The following is a 14043-nucleotide window of genomic DNA, read 5'->3' on the forward strand; positions in this document are numbered from 1 at the left end:
TTAAGGGCTGCTGTGTGGAGTGGGGGCCCGGGCCTGCAGACTGGAGGTTTCTCTCAAGAGGTAAGTAAGCCTGGATGGGTGAGAGAAAGTGCTATTAGGGATCGCTGCCCCTCGGCCATGTCGGGGGTGGTATGGCCTTTCCCCTCCGTCGGTCGTACCCATCACGGCGTCTGCCTGCAGGAGGCACCGGTCACTGCATGGTGGGCTCCAGGCACTTGCCTAGTTGGTGGTGTGGGCAAAGCCATGCATCGTTTCGATGGTTTGTTCCCATTTCTCTCCCTGTCTTTTGGGGTCCACCCACAGAGAGAGGTGAGTCCTCGTTACACTGACGGAGGTTTTCTTCTCTGGTCCGTTTTTATAGCCTCAGCACAGACCCCGTGGGGACATGGCTTAGAATTCTGGAACCATTCTGAGCTGTTCTTAGGACGCAATCTCTGCTCTTTTCACACGTATCAGTGTTTTAAGAAAGAGGACCCCATGGAGATGTTGCTCTTCACGATGAATGTGTTTTAATTCCCGGGGGCCAACGATCCATTCATGTACCAGACACATGTCTGTGAGGCCGCTTCTCGGAGGCAGGCCCTGCGCCAAGCGCTGTCCGAGCATAAGCCGTCCCTGCCCCCGGCCTGTGGGGGCTTCACGGCTCTGCTGGGGTGATGGTGTACTCTAGGCTGGTGGTCCGGTGTGAGGGGACAGTTGGGACGCAGAGCAGAGCGCTTTGGGAGCACAAGGAGTGACAAACAGATGGGAAGGGCCCCTTGCTCTGGCGTGGGCAAAGGGAAGAGGCCTCATGTGGGGGCACGGCCGCAGCTGCACAGCTGGGTGTCAGGGGACAGGGTGCGGCTCCCTCGGCTGGGGGCAACTCAGAGGTACAGAAGAATGTCACAGTTTCAAAAGAATGGAAGAAGAGGTCTGGCCTGCCTGACGGGTGAGGCAGGACCGGGTAGCCATGTAGCTCGAGGGTGGCCTTCTCTGGCCGTCTGAGTGACACCGTTCAAACACCTTCCCTCCACGAGGGGACCTCCACGTGGTTTCCGACGTCATTCTCCTTACAGAGAGTGAGATGGTTGTAGCAGAGGCTGAGCGTGTTAGCTTTTCTAGGCCATCCGCGGAATTTGCAGTTAAACACTTCCATGTTCAGAAAACAAAAATCCCTTTTAAAGAGAAAATTGAAGTTGTGCTTGAGAAGAAACTCTGAAAAGAAGCTCTGATGGGGCCATTTTGTGGTTTTTACTTGGGAGCGTGGAACCCACAGGGCGTTCAGCGGGGGTCCCGTCCTTCACGCGCTTCTGGTCGAGGGAGAGATGAACAGGCAGGTCGAGCACTGCAGAGCGGTGAGCGTCTCTGTGCTGCGACGGGGCCGGCGCAGGTGTGTGGAGATCCCGTGGAGGCCCCCACGGTCGGTGCGGAAGGGGGCGCGGGCAGCCTCCCCACGGAAGGCCTGGGCTGTCGGTGGTGCCCGGGGACGAAGGCAGGAAGAGCAGGGAAGAAGGCTCGCGGCACCTGAGTGTGAAGGACGGACACAGGAGGGCACAGATTTGGGTGGGCCTTGTCCTGGGCCCCTGGCAGGTGTCCTCAGCAGCCGGTACCCACTTTCATTTAAAGCGGCTCACCTCCTGCGCCTGGGCCCTGCCTCTCGAAAGTGAACGGTGTGCATCTGGCCCAGTCGAAGTGGCAGGTTGGTCTGTCTCACAGACAAGACATTTGTCACTACAGAAGGATAGTGCTTAAGGCAGGTGGGAGAACCAGGGATGCCTCTGAAAGGCCAAGGTGATACGGACAAGTGGAGGGACCGCTGGTCAGCTCTGGGTGAGGCGGCACGGACCTTGGATCCCGCGGATGATGAACCAGATCGAGGAGGAGATAAAACCAGGACCATGTCAGGATTCCCATCACCACGTAGAATCCCACCCCCAGACCGAGCGTTGCCCCTCCATGGTCCAGCCCAAGCGGGTTGTGGGTTTGGCGATGCCCGCCTGCATGTGAGCCTGTTTTTGTCAGGAGGGAGCAGGAAGGAGCAGGAAGGCCTGGCAGAAAGGCAGTGAACCGGGTGGGTGCCCGTGAAGCTGCCTGCAAGGCTCTTGGTGCCGGCAAGCTCCAGGGATCAGCCCGTGGTCCCGGGTCACCTGCCCCGGCTCTGCTCAAAGACACCCTGGCCGGGGTCCGGCCTGTCTTCAGGGCCTGGCTCTTTGGCTCTCCTACACTAGTTTTCAGAGTCAACAGTGGTTGTCCCTGACCAATTCTCCGATAGCTACCAGCAGCCAAATGCAAAAGCCAGGCCAGAGCCATTTTCTGATGACAAAACTAGTTTTTTGCTGATGTTCAGAAAATGCATGAGGCAGGAAAAGAAGAAGGAAAAAAAATAAGCACTTCAGATCTGTGAGTGCAAGAAAAATGGGAGTTCCAGCCAGCCAATATTTATGCTAATGTGCTCTCTTCAGCTCCAAAACCTCTGTGGTTTCAAATTGCATTTTACTTAAAGAGAACGAGGTAATTGGAGCAAAGACAGAGCACGTTTGCTTCTCAGGCCTTTGGTGGTTTTAGCCGTTAAAGGTTTTCAGGTCTTTAAGAAAGGCAGAGTGATAGCTGTCGTCCCCCCCCCCCCCGTCTGCTCTGCTCAGAGGTGGCTGACCTGTGTGCCTGTGGCCAGAGCCGGCCTTGGGGAAGTGAAATGCAGGTGGAGAAAAGGGTCCTCACCTCCCAGAGGGCAGACTAGCAGGGAGGGGAGGGTTCTGGACAAAGTGAGGGCCTGTGCACGTCTGCTCACTGGGGGTCAGTGAGCCTTCGGAGCATCAGCCAGGAGTGAGGTTTTGAGGACTAAGAGCAGCTCCTGGCCTCGATTCTAGAAAGGGAGCAGCAGAGGAAGTGGCTGACCCCTGAAAAGTAGAACGAAAGCCAGGGACGGGCCCGGCCATGAGGGACCCAGGCGAGCAAGTCCTGAGGGGTTGGAGATAGGTCAGTCCTGTGGGCCCTCCAGCCCTCCGGCTGGGGCGTTTTAGGGGACCCCTGGGCATCCTTTCCTATCCCAGGTAGTCCTGCTCCGCACACGTGCTGCAGTGCGCCAGGGTCTCCCGAAGACCTGTGGACCACCGATCTGTGTGGCCCTTGGTCAGCTTATGAGGTCCGTGTGTCACAGTGCTTCGCTGCTGAGGATGTTGGCGTTGTGTCGCAGAAGCTAGGGGGAGGTTCTGCTGATGGTTCAGATGTGATCTCCCGCATGGCCAGGCCTGTGACCCTGCCTTCCTGCACAGCCTAGCAAGGGGGTGCTGTGTGCTTGCCTCCGGGTGTGAAGGAGAGACTAGCACGAGCACAAGAGGAAAGGTGCGTGGCACATCTCACACCCTCACTCACATCCGTGTGTCTAGTGACGAAGGATCCTACCAGCAGAAGGGACTCTGAACACCCACTCAGGAGGGATCAGAGTCCCTATTTTCATGGTGACGCTAACGTCCACTGATACCAAAGGCTGCCATACCAGGGGGATGCCCCAGCATGGCCGACAGGTTTGGGGAGCACCTGTGGTTTCTCTGAAATGTAACTTGACTTGAATTATTTGCCCATATGTGGCGTCTGGTTTTAGCAAGCAGTAGCAATAGAAACGTTATGTCCCTTCTCCTCTCCATCTCCCCATGTCCTCCATGTTCTTTGTTATGCTCCACAAATAAGTGAAACCATATGATACTTGACTCTCTCTGCTTGACTTATTTTGCTCAGCATAATCTCCTCCAGTCCCGTCCATGTTGCTACAAAGGTTGGGTGTTCATCTTTTCTGATGGAGGCATAATACTCCATTGTGTATATGGACTACATCTTCCTTATCCATTTGTCTGCTGAAGGGCATCTTGGCTCTTTCCACAGTTTGGTGACCGTGGCCATTGCTGCTATAAACATTGGGGTACAGATGGCCCTTGTTTTCACTCCATCTGTATCTTTGGAGTAAATACCCAGTAGTGCAATTGCAGGGTCATAGGGAAGCTCTATTTTTAATTTCTTGAGGAATCTCCACACTGTTCTCCAAAGTGGTTGCACTAACTTGCATTCCCACCAACAGTGTAAGAGGGTTCCCCTTTCTCCACATCCTCTCCAACACACGTTGTTTCCTGTCTTGCTAATTTTGGCCATTCTAACTGGTGTCAGGTGGTATCTCAAAGGTGGTATCATCAATAGTGATGATGAACATTTTTTCATGTGTCTGATAGCCATTTGTATGTCTTCGTTGGAGAAGTGTCTGTTCATATCTTCTGCCCATTTTTGGATATGATTATCTGTTTTGTGTACGTTGAGTTTGAGGAGTTCTTTATAGATCCTGGATATAAACCTTTTGTCTGTACTGTCATTTGCAAGTATCTTTTCCCATTCCTTGGGTTGCCTCTTTGTTTTGTTGACTGTTTGCTTTGCTGAGCAGAAGCTTTTGATCTTGATGAAGTCCCAAAAGTTCATTTTCGCTTTTGTTTCCTTTGCTTTTGGAGACATATCTTGAAAGAAGTTGCTGTGGCTGATATTGAAGAGGTTACTGCCTATGTTCTCCTCTAGGATTCTGATGGATTCTTGTCTCACGTTGAGGTCTTTTACCCATTTCAAGTTTATCTTTGTGTACGGTGTAAGAGAACAATCAAGTTTCATTCTTCTACAGATAGCTGTCCAATTTTCCCAGCACCCTTTATTGAAGAGACTGTCTTTTTTCCACTGTATATTTTTTTCCTGCTTTGTCGAAGATTATTTGACCACAGAGTTGAGGGTCCATATCTGGGCTCTCCACTCTGTTCCACTGGTCTATGTGTCTGTTTTTATGCCAGTACCACGCTGTCTTGGTGAACACAGCTTTGTAGTAAAGCTTGAAATCAGGTAACGTGATGCCGCCAGTTTTGTTTTTGTTTTTCAACATTTCCTTAGCAATTCGGGGTCTCTTCTGATTCCATACAAATTTTAGGATTATTTGGTCCAGCTCTTTGAAAAATACCAGTGGAATTTTGATCGGAATGGCATTAAAAGTATAGATTGCTCTAGGCATTATAGACATTTTAACAATGTTTATTCTTCCAATCCAAGAGCATGGAACGGTCTTCCATCTTTTTGTGTCTTCTTCAATTTCTTTCATGAGTGTTCTGTAGTTCCTTGAGTACAGATCCTTTACCTCTTTGGTTAGGACTCTGAAAAACAACCTGAAGGTCTTGAAGGGGTGGGGTGGGAGGTTGGGGGAACAAGGTGGTGGGTAATAGGGAGGGCACGTATTGCATGGAGCACTGGGTGTGGTGCAAAAACAGTGAATTCTGTTACGCTGAAAAGAAATTAAAATAAATAAATACCATGAAAATTAAAAAAAAAAAAAAAGAAGCGTTATGTCCCCTGGAGAATCTCTAGGAGTCTTTTTTTCACGTTTTCCACATTATTTTGGGACGTGAATGACCTGTCCATGTTTTCCGTGCTGCTTTTTCGCCACGTGGGCTCGGTCAGGCAGGAGATAAACATTTATAGATGTGCTTTCCTGCGAAAGTTAGATGCCCAACCCTGGCCTTTCCCTTCCCTTTCTTTTCCTGAGGCTTTATTAGAAGTCTGAGGAGAAAGCAGCCCGAATGCAGGACACTGGGGAGACTTTCGGAAGCAATGAGCTTCTGTGGCTTTTTCTTTCTCTCCAACCTGTGCCCTGGGCCCGGGCCTGGGTCTGACGCGGAGATGAGGATGAACACAGCTGGGCAGCTTCCTCTCTGCTGAGGCCGGGACCTTGTTCCCGACAACAGTGAGACAGAGATGCACGCGTGTACACACACTCACCCCCCACCTGCTGTCCATCCAGCTGTCTTTCAGTCCTGGATCCGTCCATCATCATCTCTGTCCTCCGTCTGTCCATCCATTCATCCATCCACCTTCCCATCCATCTGTCATCTCTCATCTGTATATCCTTTCTGTCCTATTGTCTGTCTGCCTGTCTTTCTACATGTCTGTCTATCTGTATGTCTATTTATCTACCTGTCTGAGTGTCAAATGATCTATCGATCTGTCTGTCCATCAGTCTCATGTACCTGAACAGTCACTTCAGTACTCTTCATGGCCGCCAGGTCCAAGAGAGGCTGAGGCATGACCAGGGGGGCCTTGTCTGCGGAGAACGGGAGGGGAGAGGTCTGCTTCACAGAAGGTGACTGCACGTGAGCGGGAGCCATGGGAGCCAGTACACTGCTCGAGTCTGGGGCAGCTGGACCAGGTTGCCACGATGCAGCGGAGGCATCCCGGAGGAGACTGGAGCGCTCACCTCCACGGAACGAGATTTCTCTGTTCGGTTGGCTTCTGTTGTCTTCGTGGCTTTGGGGCCTCAGCAGGTGTGGAGTGAGTGGCGTTGGGCCTGCGGGTACGCTGTGGTCCAAGCACGGCTCTCCAGCTGTCCACAACTGTTCTAGTGTGTTTCGGATACGAAGGTGCTGGCTTACTCCGCACGCAGCCGAGGCTCACTGAGTGTGTGCCACACCAGGGACCCTTCTGGTGCTGGAGCCCGGCAGGGAATCACGGTCCCTCCGCCGTTCATTCGTTCGGGCCCCGGGAATGCCTCGGTCGTACCCTCATGCCAGGTGGGCTCTGTTCTTGGAGTGGGGGTCACAGTGGGCAGGAGATGTGGCCCCTTGGTGAGGTGACAACCCGCTTGCAGATGGGGGAGGGGCCTGGTCTGTCACCCCTCTTGGCCTGTCTCAAAACCAACACAATACAGATACACAGCATAGATCTGTGCCAGGTTAGAAGAACACCCCAGTTCTGTGTTCCCTGGGGTCCGCAGGAGGCGTAGGCATGTGGTCTGTAAATATAGACGCAGGGTCACATGTTAGGCAGTAAGGAAGAGGATGGAAAGAGATGCCTTCTCTAGAGGCCCCCCTTTCTGTGTACCCCATGGTCTCGCTGTGACCGCCTCCTGTGCTCCGGCTCAGGACCCAGGATCACAGACCTTCTCCCTGGCTGGTGGGGGCGGAGGACCCCTGCCCGACAGGCATCTGGCAGTAATCTCCGACTCTGTGAGCCCCCCGTGATGTGTAGCCAATGTCAGGCAGTTGGGGGCAGTGGGTCTCGGGCATCACAGCAGAGGGTTGAAATAGTGAACATCGGGTCTGACCAGGAGGCGAGTTTGCAGACCTGCCCTTTCTGCGGGTTCTGGGCGCCGTGCCCACGGCCCTGTGCTTCACGGGCACAGCGCGGGCGCCAGCAGCGGGCTCCGTAGGCCTCCTTGTTTCCAGAGTCGGGCAGCGTGCCGGCCTCCCCCAACCCCCGTCCGAGATGCCCGCCTGCGTACAGTGCCAGGCGTGCCCTGCAGGGGAGAGCAAGCTCCAAGCCCTCCTGGCTTTCCGGTGGGTCCCGACAGCTGGAGTCTGGATTCCGTCGAGGCTTGCAGTTTATGTTTCTGCCACATGGTTGACCCATAAAGCTCTTTCCCTCAGTCTCTTGGTTTTGATTACCTTGTTTATTTCCCACGTTTGGGGAGTCCTGGGATGACTTGTTTGACTTTCCCTTCATTGTATATCATCAAGCATTTGTTCTTGGCTCCTTGTTACAACTTTCACTTAAAAACTGGAACAACTTCGTGTGGGAACCCAGAAAATAAGGAATCCAAAGCAGCCTTGGCTGTTCACGTAAATGGTGCCATTCTGCGTGTGAAGGTCCCTTCTGTCCCTCAGAGGAGGCTTGTGTTCATCAGTATAAACGGAGAAGGTGGAGTGGGTCATGGGGGACTGTGGCCTCGTATTAAGGACTCATGCTCTGCGGTAATGTCAGAGGAAAAGTCTTGCCTAGGTGATGTCTTGTTACATCTGTCAACAAAATCCAAGATGGTGCCCTGCCTCTGAGCGGCATCATGTGGTGGCTTCATTGCTGCTGTCTTAAGCTTATGCTGAACACCAGCCCATAAAGAACAAAGCGCCAAGCCTGTGTGCGGGCATAAACTGTCACACACACGTCACCTGTGAAGCCGGACTTTGCAGCATGCTGGCCAGTGTCCGGGAAGGCTGGCAAAGCTTAAGTTTTTGTTATTTGCCTGTCAGGAAGGTAAGATACCTTCGTGGAACTTTCTCATCACTCTGTAGGATAGGACTTTGTAGCAAAGAAATTCAGGAGCAAATATTACCTCCTGGGTCTCTATCCACATCTATTATGTGTATTTTATGGTATCAAAGATATCCTTGGGGTGAATTAGTCACTAATTTCTAGATGTCAGTTTAATTTTAACTATTTTTAAATAACTTTTAAATATATTTTTAAATATTTTTAATTCATTTCGGAGCTCATATTGAAAAGTGTTTGAAAGTGTTTGAAAAAATTAAAAAAAAAACAAACCTTACTGAATTCCCGCTACTGGCAGGAATAATTGTAACTACTATGAATACAGCAGCAAACAAAATACAGTCCCTCGTGTCGTGGTGCTTATGATCTCATGCGAGTGGACAGTAAACAAATAAGTCAATAAATTTTGGAGACAGCGAGTGTTTCTTTTGGATTGTGGACATGGACTCTGAAAAGAGCAGAATTCACAGAGGTGTCCCAAGTCGGCCGTGAGCACTAAGAACAGAAAAAGAACCTGAGAGTTTTGAAGGGGCGGGGGGGGCGGTGTTGGAGACCCAGGTGGTAGGTAATAGGGAGGGCACGTATTGCATGGAGCACTGGGTGTTGTGCAAAAACAATGAATACTGTTACGCTGAAATAAAGAAAGAAAGAAGAGAGATGTTGCTGAGAAGGGGAAGACATCAGATGGATAAAATCTGTCTTATTTGAACAGAATGCCCACCAAGCATCCAAGTGGAGGTGGACACACAAGTCTGGAGCTGGGGAAAGGTCTAGGATGGAAATAGAAATTTAGGAATCATTAGTTTGCAAGTCTGTGGTCAGTGCTGAAAGCCAGTTGCACCGTGGAGTGAAGTCGACAGTACAAGGACTTGAGCCCTGAGCCCTACTGTTATTTGTGGGAGGAGGCACAGGGGGACCCAGGGAAAGCGAGCTGGGACTCAGGAAGCCCTGGAGAGGCTGGCATCTTGGAGATAGAGGAGAGGGTGATCACCGAGGAAGGTGTGAGGACATTGCCTCGAGCCACCAGCAGGGCTGGATAAGAGCAGAACCAAGGATGGCTGTTCTTCGGTGATGTGGGCGCGCCCCTGAATGGGTGCCGGAGAGTGCTGGAGGAGAGAAGGACCCCCGAGTGTAGACAGCCCTAGAAAGAGAAGGGAGAATGAACGAGGTAGCTGCAGGAAGATGAGAGGGGAAGGGAGAGTTGTCACGGTTGAGGGTGGGACTGTGGACCGGTTTCTGCAGGAAGGGAAGCTGTCCCGCAGAGGAGGGAAGGTAATGGTGTAGGAGAGGCGGGTGGCTGGTCTGCTCCGGCTGCTGCAGCTGACGCCACAGACGTGCTCAGATAGCAGACATGTGTGCCTTGCAGCTCTGGAGGCAGGAACCCAAGGTTGGGGTGCCCGCAGAGCGGGTCCTGCTTTGCATGGGACTGGCTGCCTCTTCTGGATGTCCTCACATGGTGGGAAAGAGAGCAGGCACTCGGGTCTCTTCTCACAAAGTTACACTCCAGCACAGGCGTGCCAACCTCATGACCTCATGAAGCCCTAATCTCCCCCACAAGGGCCCCATCTGTAATGCCTTCACATGGAGGTTAGCATTTCAACATATGAATAGGGGTTGGGGTGCACAGTATTCAGTCCAGAGCAGAAGGGAAAACTATAGGGTGAAGAATATTCTGGAAAGCGTTTGGGGCTCTAGAATATTTTGCTGATGATGGAGGGCAGAATGGATGCATTGGGGGGTGCATGGAGGGGCTTGAGATTGGGTCATACTAGGGGGAAATGCAGAGTCATATGGGAACAGATTCTGGGTATAAAGAATGTTCTAGAAGTGATGGGTTTCTGGGGACTGAGGTGAATGAAGATTTAGGGTCTGATGGGATTCTCCTGTTGGCCTTCCAGGGGGAGGTAGAGAATTCCTGGGAATTATAGCCTCTTTTGGGAAATGATCTTTCAATCAAGTTGAAGCGATGAAGCCAGGAGTTCATTGGCGCGGGATTGGGTTGGGGGAAAGGCTGCCTACCAGGGCAGCCCGGGGGCTTCCTAGCCTTGCCGCTGGCACAGAGGGAGCACCTTCCTCCAGGGTGGTGGGCTGCCAGGGGAGGTCAGCCTTCCATTGAGGATCGAATGAAAGCCGAGATCAGTTTTGGCCAAAACAATGGAGTTCTCCACTTGGCAAAATGTCTGATTATTATTGTTAGCAGTAACATTTCTGCAACAACAAAAGGAGTGAGGAACATAAAGTTAATCTTAGATAATATTTAGTATTACATGCAGCATTTGCAAAGGAATGTGCACAGAGCTGTCAGTTTTTGAGGAGACGAAATGAAAACACGTAGTTTTCAGGGGTAAATCACTTGAAAATGTTATTTCCTTTCTGAGGCTCAAAACCCTATGGATGGAGAAACTGCTGATTAAGCAGGAACAATTCTTTATCATTTTACAGGGGAATAAAAACAACCAACCTATTTATAAAATTAGCTCCATTCCATCTGATTTTGAAGTTGAAAAGGAGAAATGTTTTAGGCCCACGAGGGCCTTTCATGATCCCAGTTCCTGTAAAAAGCTAATTATTGTAACCATGGCTCTTGGAGGCACTGCAGAGAAAGGTCTGTCGGAGCAGAGTGAGCGTGTGGGGGAGGCTGCTTTGTGTCCAGATCCTTTTTCTGACCCCCTCGGCCTCCCCAGGAGGGAATATTCTCCTTCATATTTCCACAGGAGCTGATTTCCCCCAAAGGGAGCCCTCCCCACAGTCACTAGAATTTAGCAGATTACATACTTTCAAAGTTGAGAATCTGTCTCTTTTCCATTAGATCAGTCGAACTCAAGCTGTGGGAGCCATATTTGCTTTCTGAAGTGTTTTCTGATTTTGACAGTAAAAGAAATAATTTTCTTATTAAGTGGTTCCCTGCACTTTCAACATTGTTCTGACTTTGATCATATGATACAGTTGAGGTTGGAAATTATCTAAATTACTTTGGTGTTTTGGGAGTTTTCATGACTGTGGATATGAAAGGAAATCATGGAATCACATAATTTCGTGATGCGAACAAAAAAAAAATTCCCATCAATTTACATAATCTTCTGAGTGCCTGTAAGGGGAGGCGTTGGGGGAAGAAACCCACATTGGTCGAGCGGCTCCTGTGTGCCCCACACGGTGTGCAGAGTGAGCTCCTGTGGCTGGCATGGCCTACCTGTGTTCTCCCTCCACTGACCCCCCCCTCCCCACCCCCACACACCTGACCCACTCCCCGCTTTCTGCAGAAGCACTGTTCCTGCGGAGCAGAGGGAGGGAAGGCAGGGAGAGAGGTGCTGCAGGCCCAGGTGATAGAACGCAGGGCCGGATTCCTCAGAGACCCGGTGAGACGGGAGTGCTAATTGGATTTGGTGGCAGGTCCTCGGTGACCTTCCCAGAGCACTCGTGTGTCGTGGTTGAAGAGGAATCGGATTTGGGTCAGTCGAGAATGGAATTGAAGCAGCGGAATTTAAAAGTACAGAGTACTTTTATGAGAAGTTGTGTTCTGAAAAGGAATCGGTGGTAAGAAAGTCAAGGAGCCTTGACGCAGAGTAATTTTGCGAAGTTGTGAAGACTGATACATCCGTGGGGGCCGGTGGGGACAGGGAGGTGGACAGTTTATTTTATGGCTTGGCAAGGACTGGGTTGATACTGAGATTTGGGCTATCTTTAAACACTTTTTGTGTGCCAAGATGTGATCTCTTTTATTTTTCATGACATTCCTGTCATAGAGAAGGAAAATCTCTACTTTTAGGTTTAGTGACTGGGGCATGTGAATTAAACCGACCACAAAACAGATCGGTAGGAGAAAAGTTTTATGTCGTGTGCACAGGGGCTCACAGAAGATAAGTGGAAACCCAGGGAGGCCATTATGCTTGAGATGTTTCTGTACCATTTTAACAAACGGCAATGCAGTTAGGAGAGGGGAGAGACCAAGGAAAAGGGGTTTGGGCTTCTAGGGTGCTAAACTGTGGGAAGGTAACTATAAGGGAGACTAATGGAAGTTGAGGTTTCTTTTAGTAAAGTTGGTTTCTGCAGAGTCTTCTCAGGGACAGCTTGCTTTCTCCAGCAACAAGGGTGGCTCTCCTCTTCCTCCTCTGGGTATGAAGGGACACCTGGGCCCTGCTTCTTGGCAGAAAAGGGCAGAATGGGGAGTTCCTCCTGTGTGTAGTTTCTTAGTTGCCTTCAACTCAAAATAATCCTATGCCAAAATGGCACATTTTGGGTGGAATGTTCTGATCCCCTTATGAACCAGATAAATGGCAGTGTCCCCATCATACAGGAGGAAAGCCAGTCAGGCACCCCAGGAACTCATCCTTCTACAGGATGGAACTGGGGTTCGAGCCCAGATCTGTTCACCAGCAGAGGTGAGACTTCTGCGTGAGGTGTGTTCTCCACTACCCATGTCATGGACTCCAAGAAGCCGAGGGAAGGTTGCGTGGAAGGTTGTTGTGTTACCCCAACACCTGTACGCGCGTTTCTTGGGAATAGTGTTTGTTAACTTCACACCTGCATCCTGCTAGCTATTTGGGGGCAGGGTCAGTGCAACCCCTTGTGATCAAGGGCGTAATCCAGTGACCTGAGTCACCGTGTGGTACAGGGAGCAGTAATTCTGACTCCGGACAGTGGTACCAGCTGCCAACTGAGTTGTTTTCCTAGAGGTAGTTGTCATATGCTAAGATGTCATGAGCAGCAGAATGATTCAGCTCACAATCCCAAAGTCTGATAGCGAGCCTGCTGAATTTGGCAGCGTGTGGTGTGGCATCGGAAATGCCATGGGAAAATTACACAATATTGGACGCTGTTGACAACTTAATGGCTGCCTGTTCCCAGGCTGAATGGAACTCTGGAAGGCATTTTCTTCTCACCATCTCCAAATACATTTCTTTCTGCAGCAAATAACATGTAGCTCTGGGCCCTTCCTCGTGAAACACAATGGAAAGAATTGGTTTAAATTTTATTGTCTGTTGATAAATGCTTTGTGCATTATTTCAGCCAGTTCTAATTGGATTTATTTTTAAACTCGATTTCGGCAAATGATACTGACAGTAAACAATAAAATCAGATGATTATTCTAATACAGAAAACATAAACACCGCAAAACTGCTTCTAGGCCTTGTCCTGGCCTTTTAGTGCCTCGGCTGAGCGGACGGCCCATGGGCTCCTGCCGGGGATTTATAGGAACTTTGCAACATAGCAGAGCGCTGACCCGGTTCAGAGAAGACACTTGCATGCTCATTGCACCGTTTCAGATACTGTGAAGATCGATTCTTCTGTTATAATAGGGAGCTTTGTTGTTTTTCAGAATTAAATCAGGGTGCAAAACACGCCACAGACACTGCGACGTAAACATCCAGGCCACATACGTCGATCTCCATCCTCCCCCTGATACCGTGCGGTGTCCTCCCCAAAGGCAGCAGGGGCTTTGGCAGGAACTCCAGCCATGGCTTTTCTCACCCCCGCTCCCCAGGGGTGTGTGTTTTGCTCAGAAACCTGCAACATGAGCTCAGGGCCTGGCCGGTTCCCCTCAAGGACGGAAGAACCTGCAGGCGTGCTGGGCACAGGGACCCGTTCCTGCCACTGCTGCGGGGGGCTCACACATGGCGGATCCTCAGCAAGGGACCTTTCGGGGAAACTCCACACTGTGGGGGGTTCCTTTGAGGGCTGCGTCATACCTCCCGTTCTTTACGCGGTATGTCCAAGTGGCAGCAGCTCTGGAACGTGCCAGAACTTGCAGACGTTCGTGGTTAATGATGACTGGCTTACGAAGGGGGGAGCTGCCCCGTGGGATCTGAATTCTGTGGCCTTCCCATTCAAGGAGCACATCAAGGTTAACAGGAACATGGGACCCTCTCAGAGCCCGCGTGGGTCCACAGAGTGGAATGTCCCATCTTTCTGGGAGTGTCACAGGAGGCACCGACCACCGGTGGACTTGCTGGGGCTGGGAATCGGGAATAAAGGAGAAGTTTGAGGAAACAGGAGACGGGAGAGTATTGG

General features: G+C 50.8%; 1 protein-coding gene across 10 annotated transcripts in view; it reads left to right on the forward strand.

Moving 5' to 3' along the window:
• SFMBT2 (Scm like with four mbt domains 2) overlaps positions 1 to 14043 on the forward strand; it is a 233291-nt gene that overhangs the window by 192603 nt on the left and 26645 nt on the right. The gene's annotated exons all lie outside the window — the stretch shown is intronic.

This window comes from Meles meles, chromosome 7 (assembly GCF_922984935.1).
Source record: "Meles meles chromosome 7, mMelMel3.1 paternal haplotype, whole genome shotgun sequence".
In the NCBI taxonomy this organism is placed as follows: Eukaryota; Metazoa; Chordata; class Mammalia; order Carnivora; family Mustelidae; genus Meles; species Meles meles.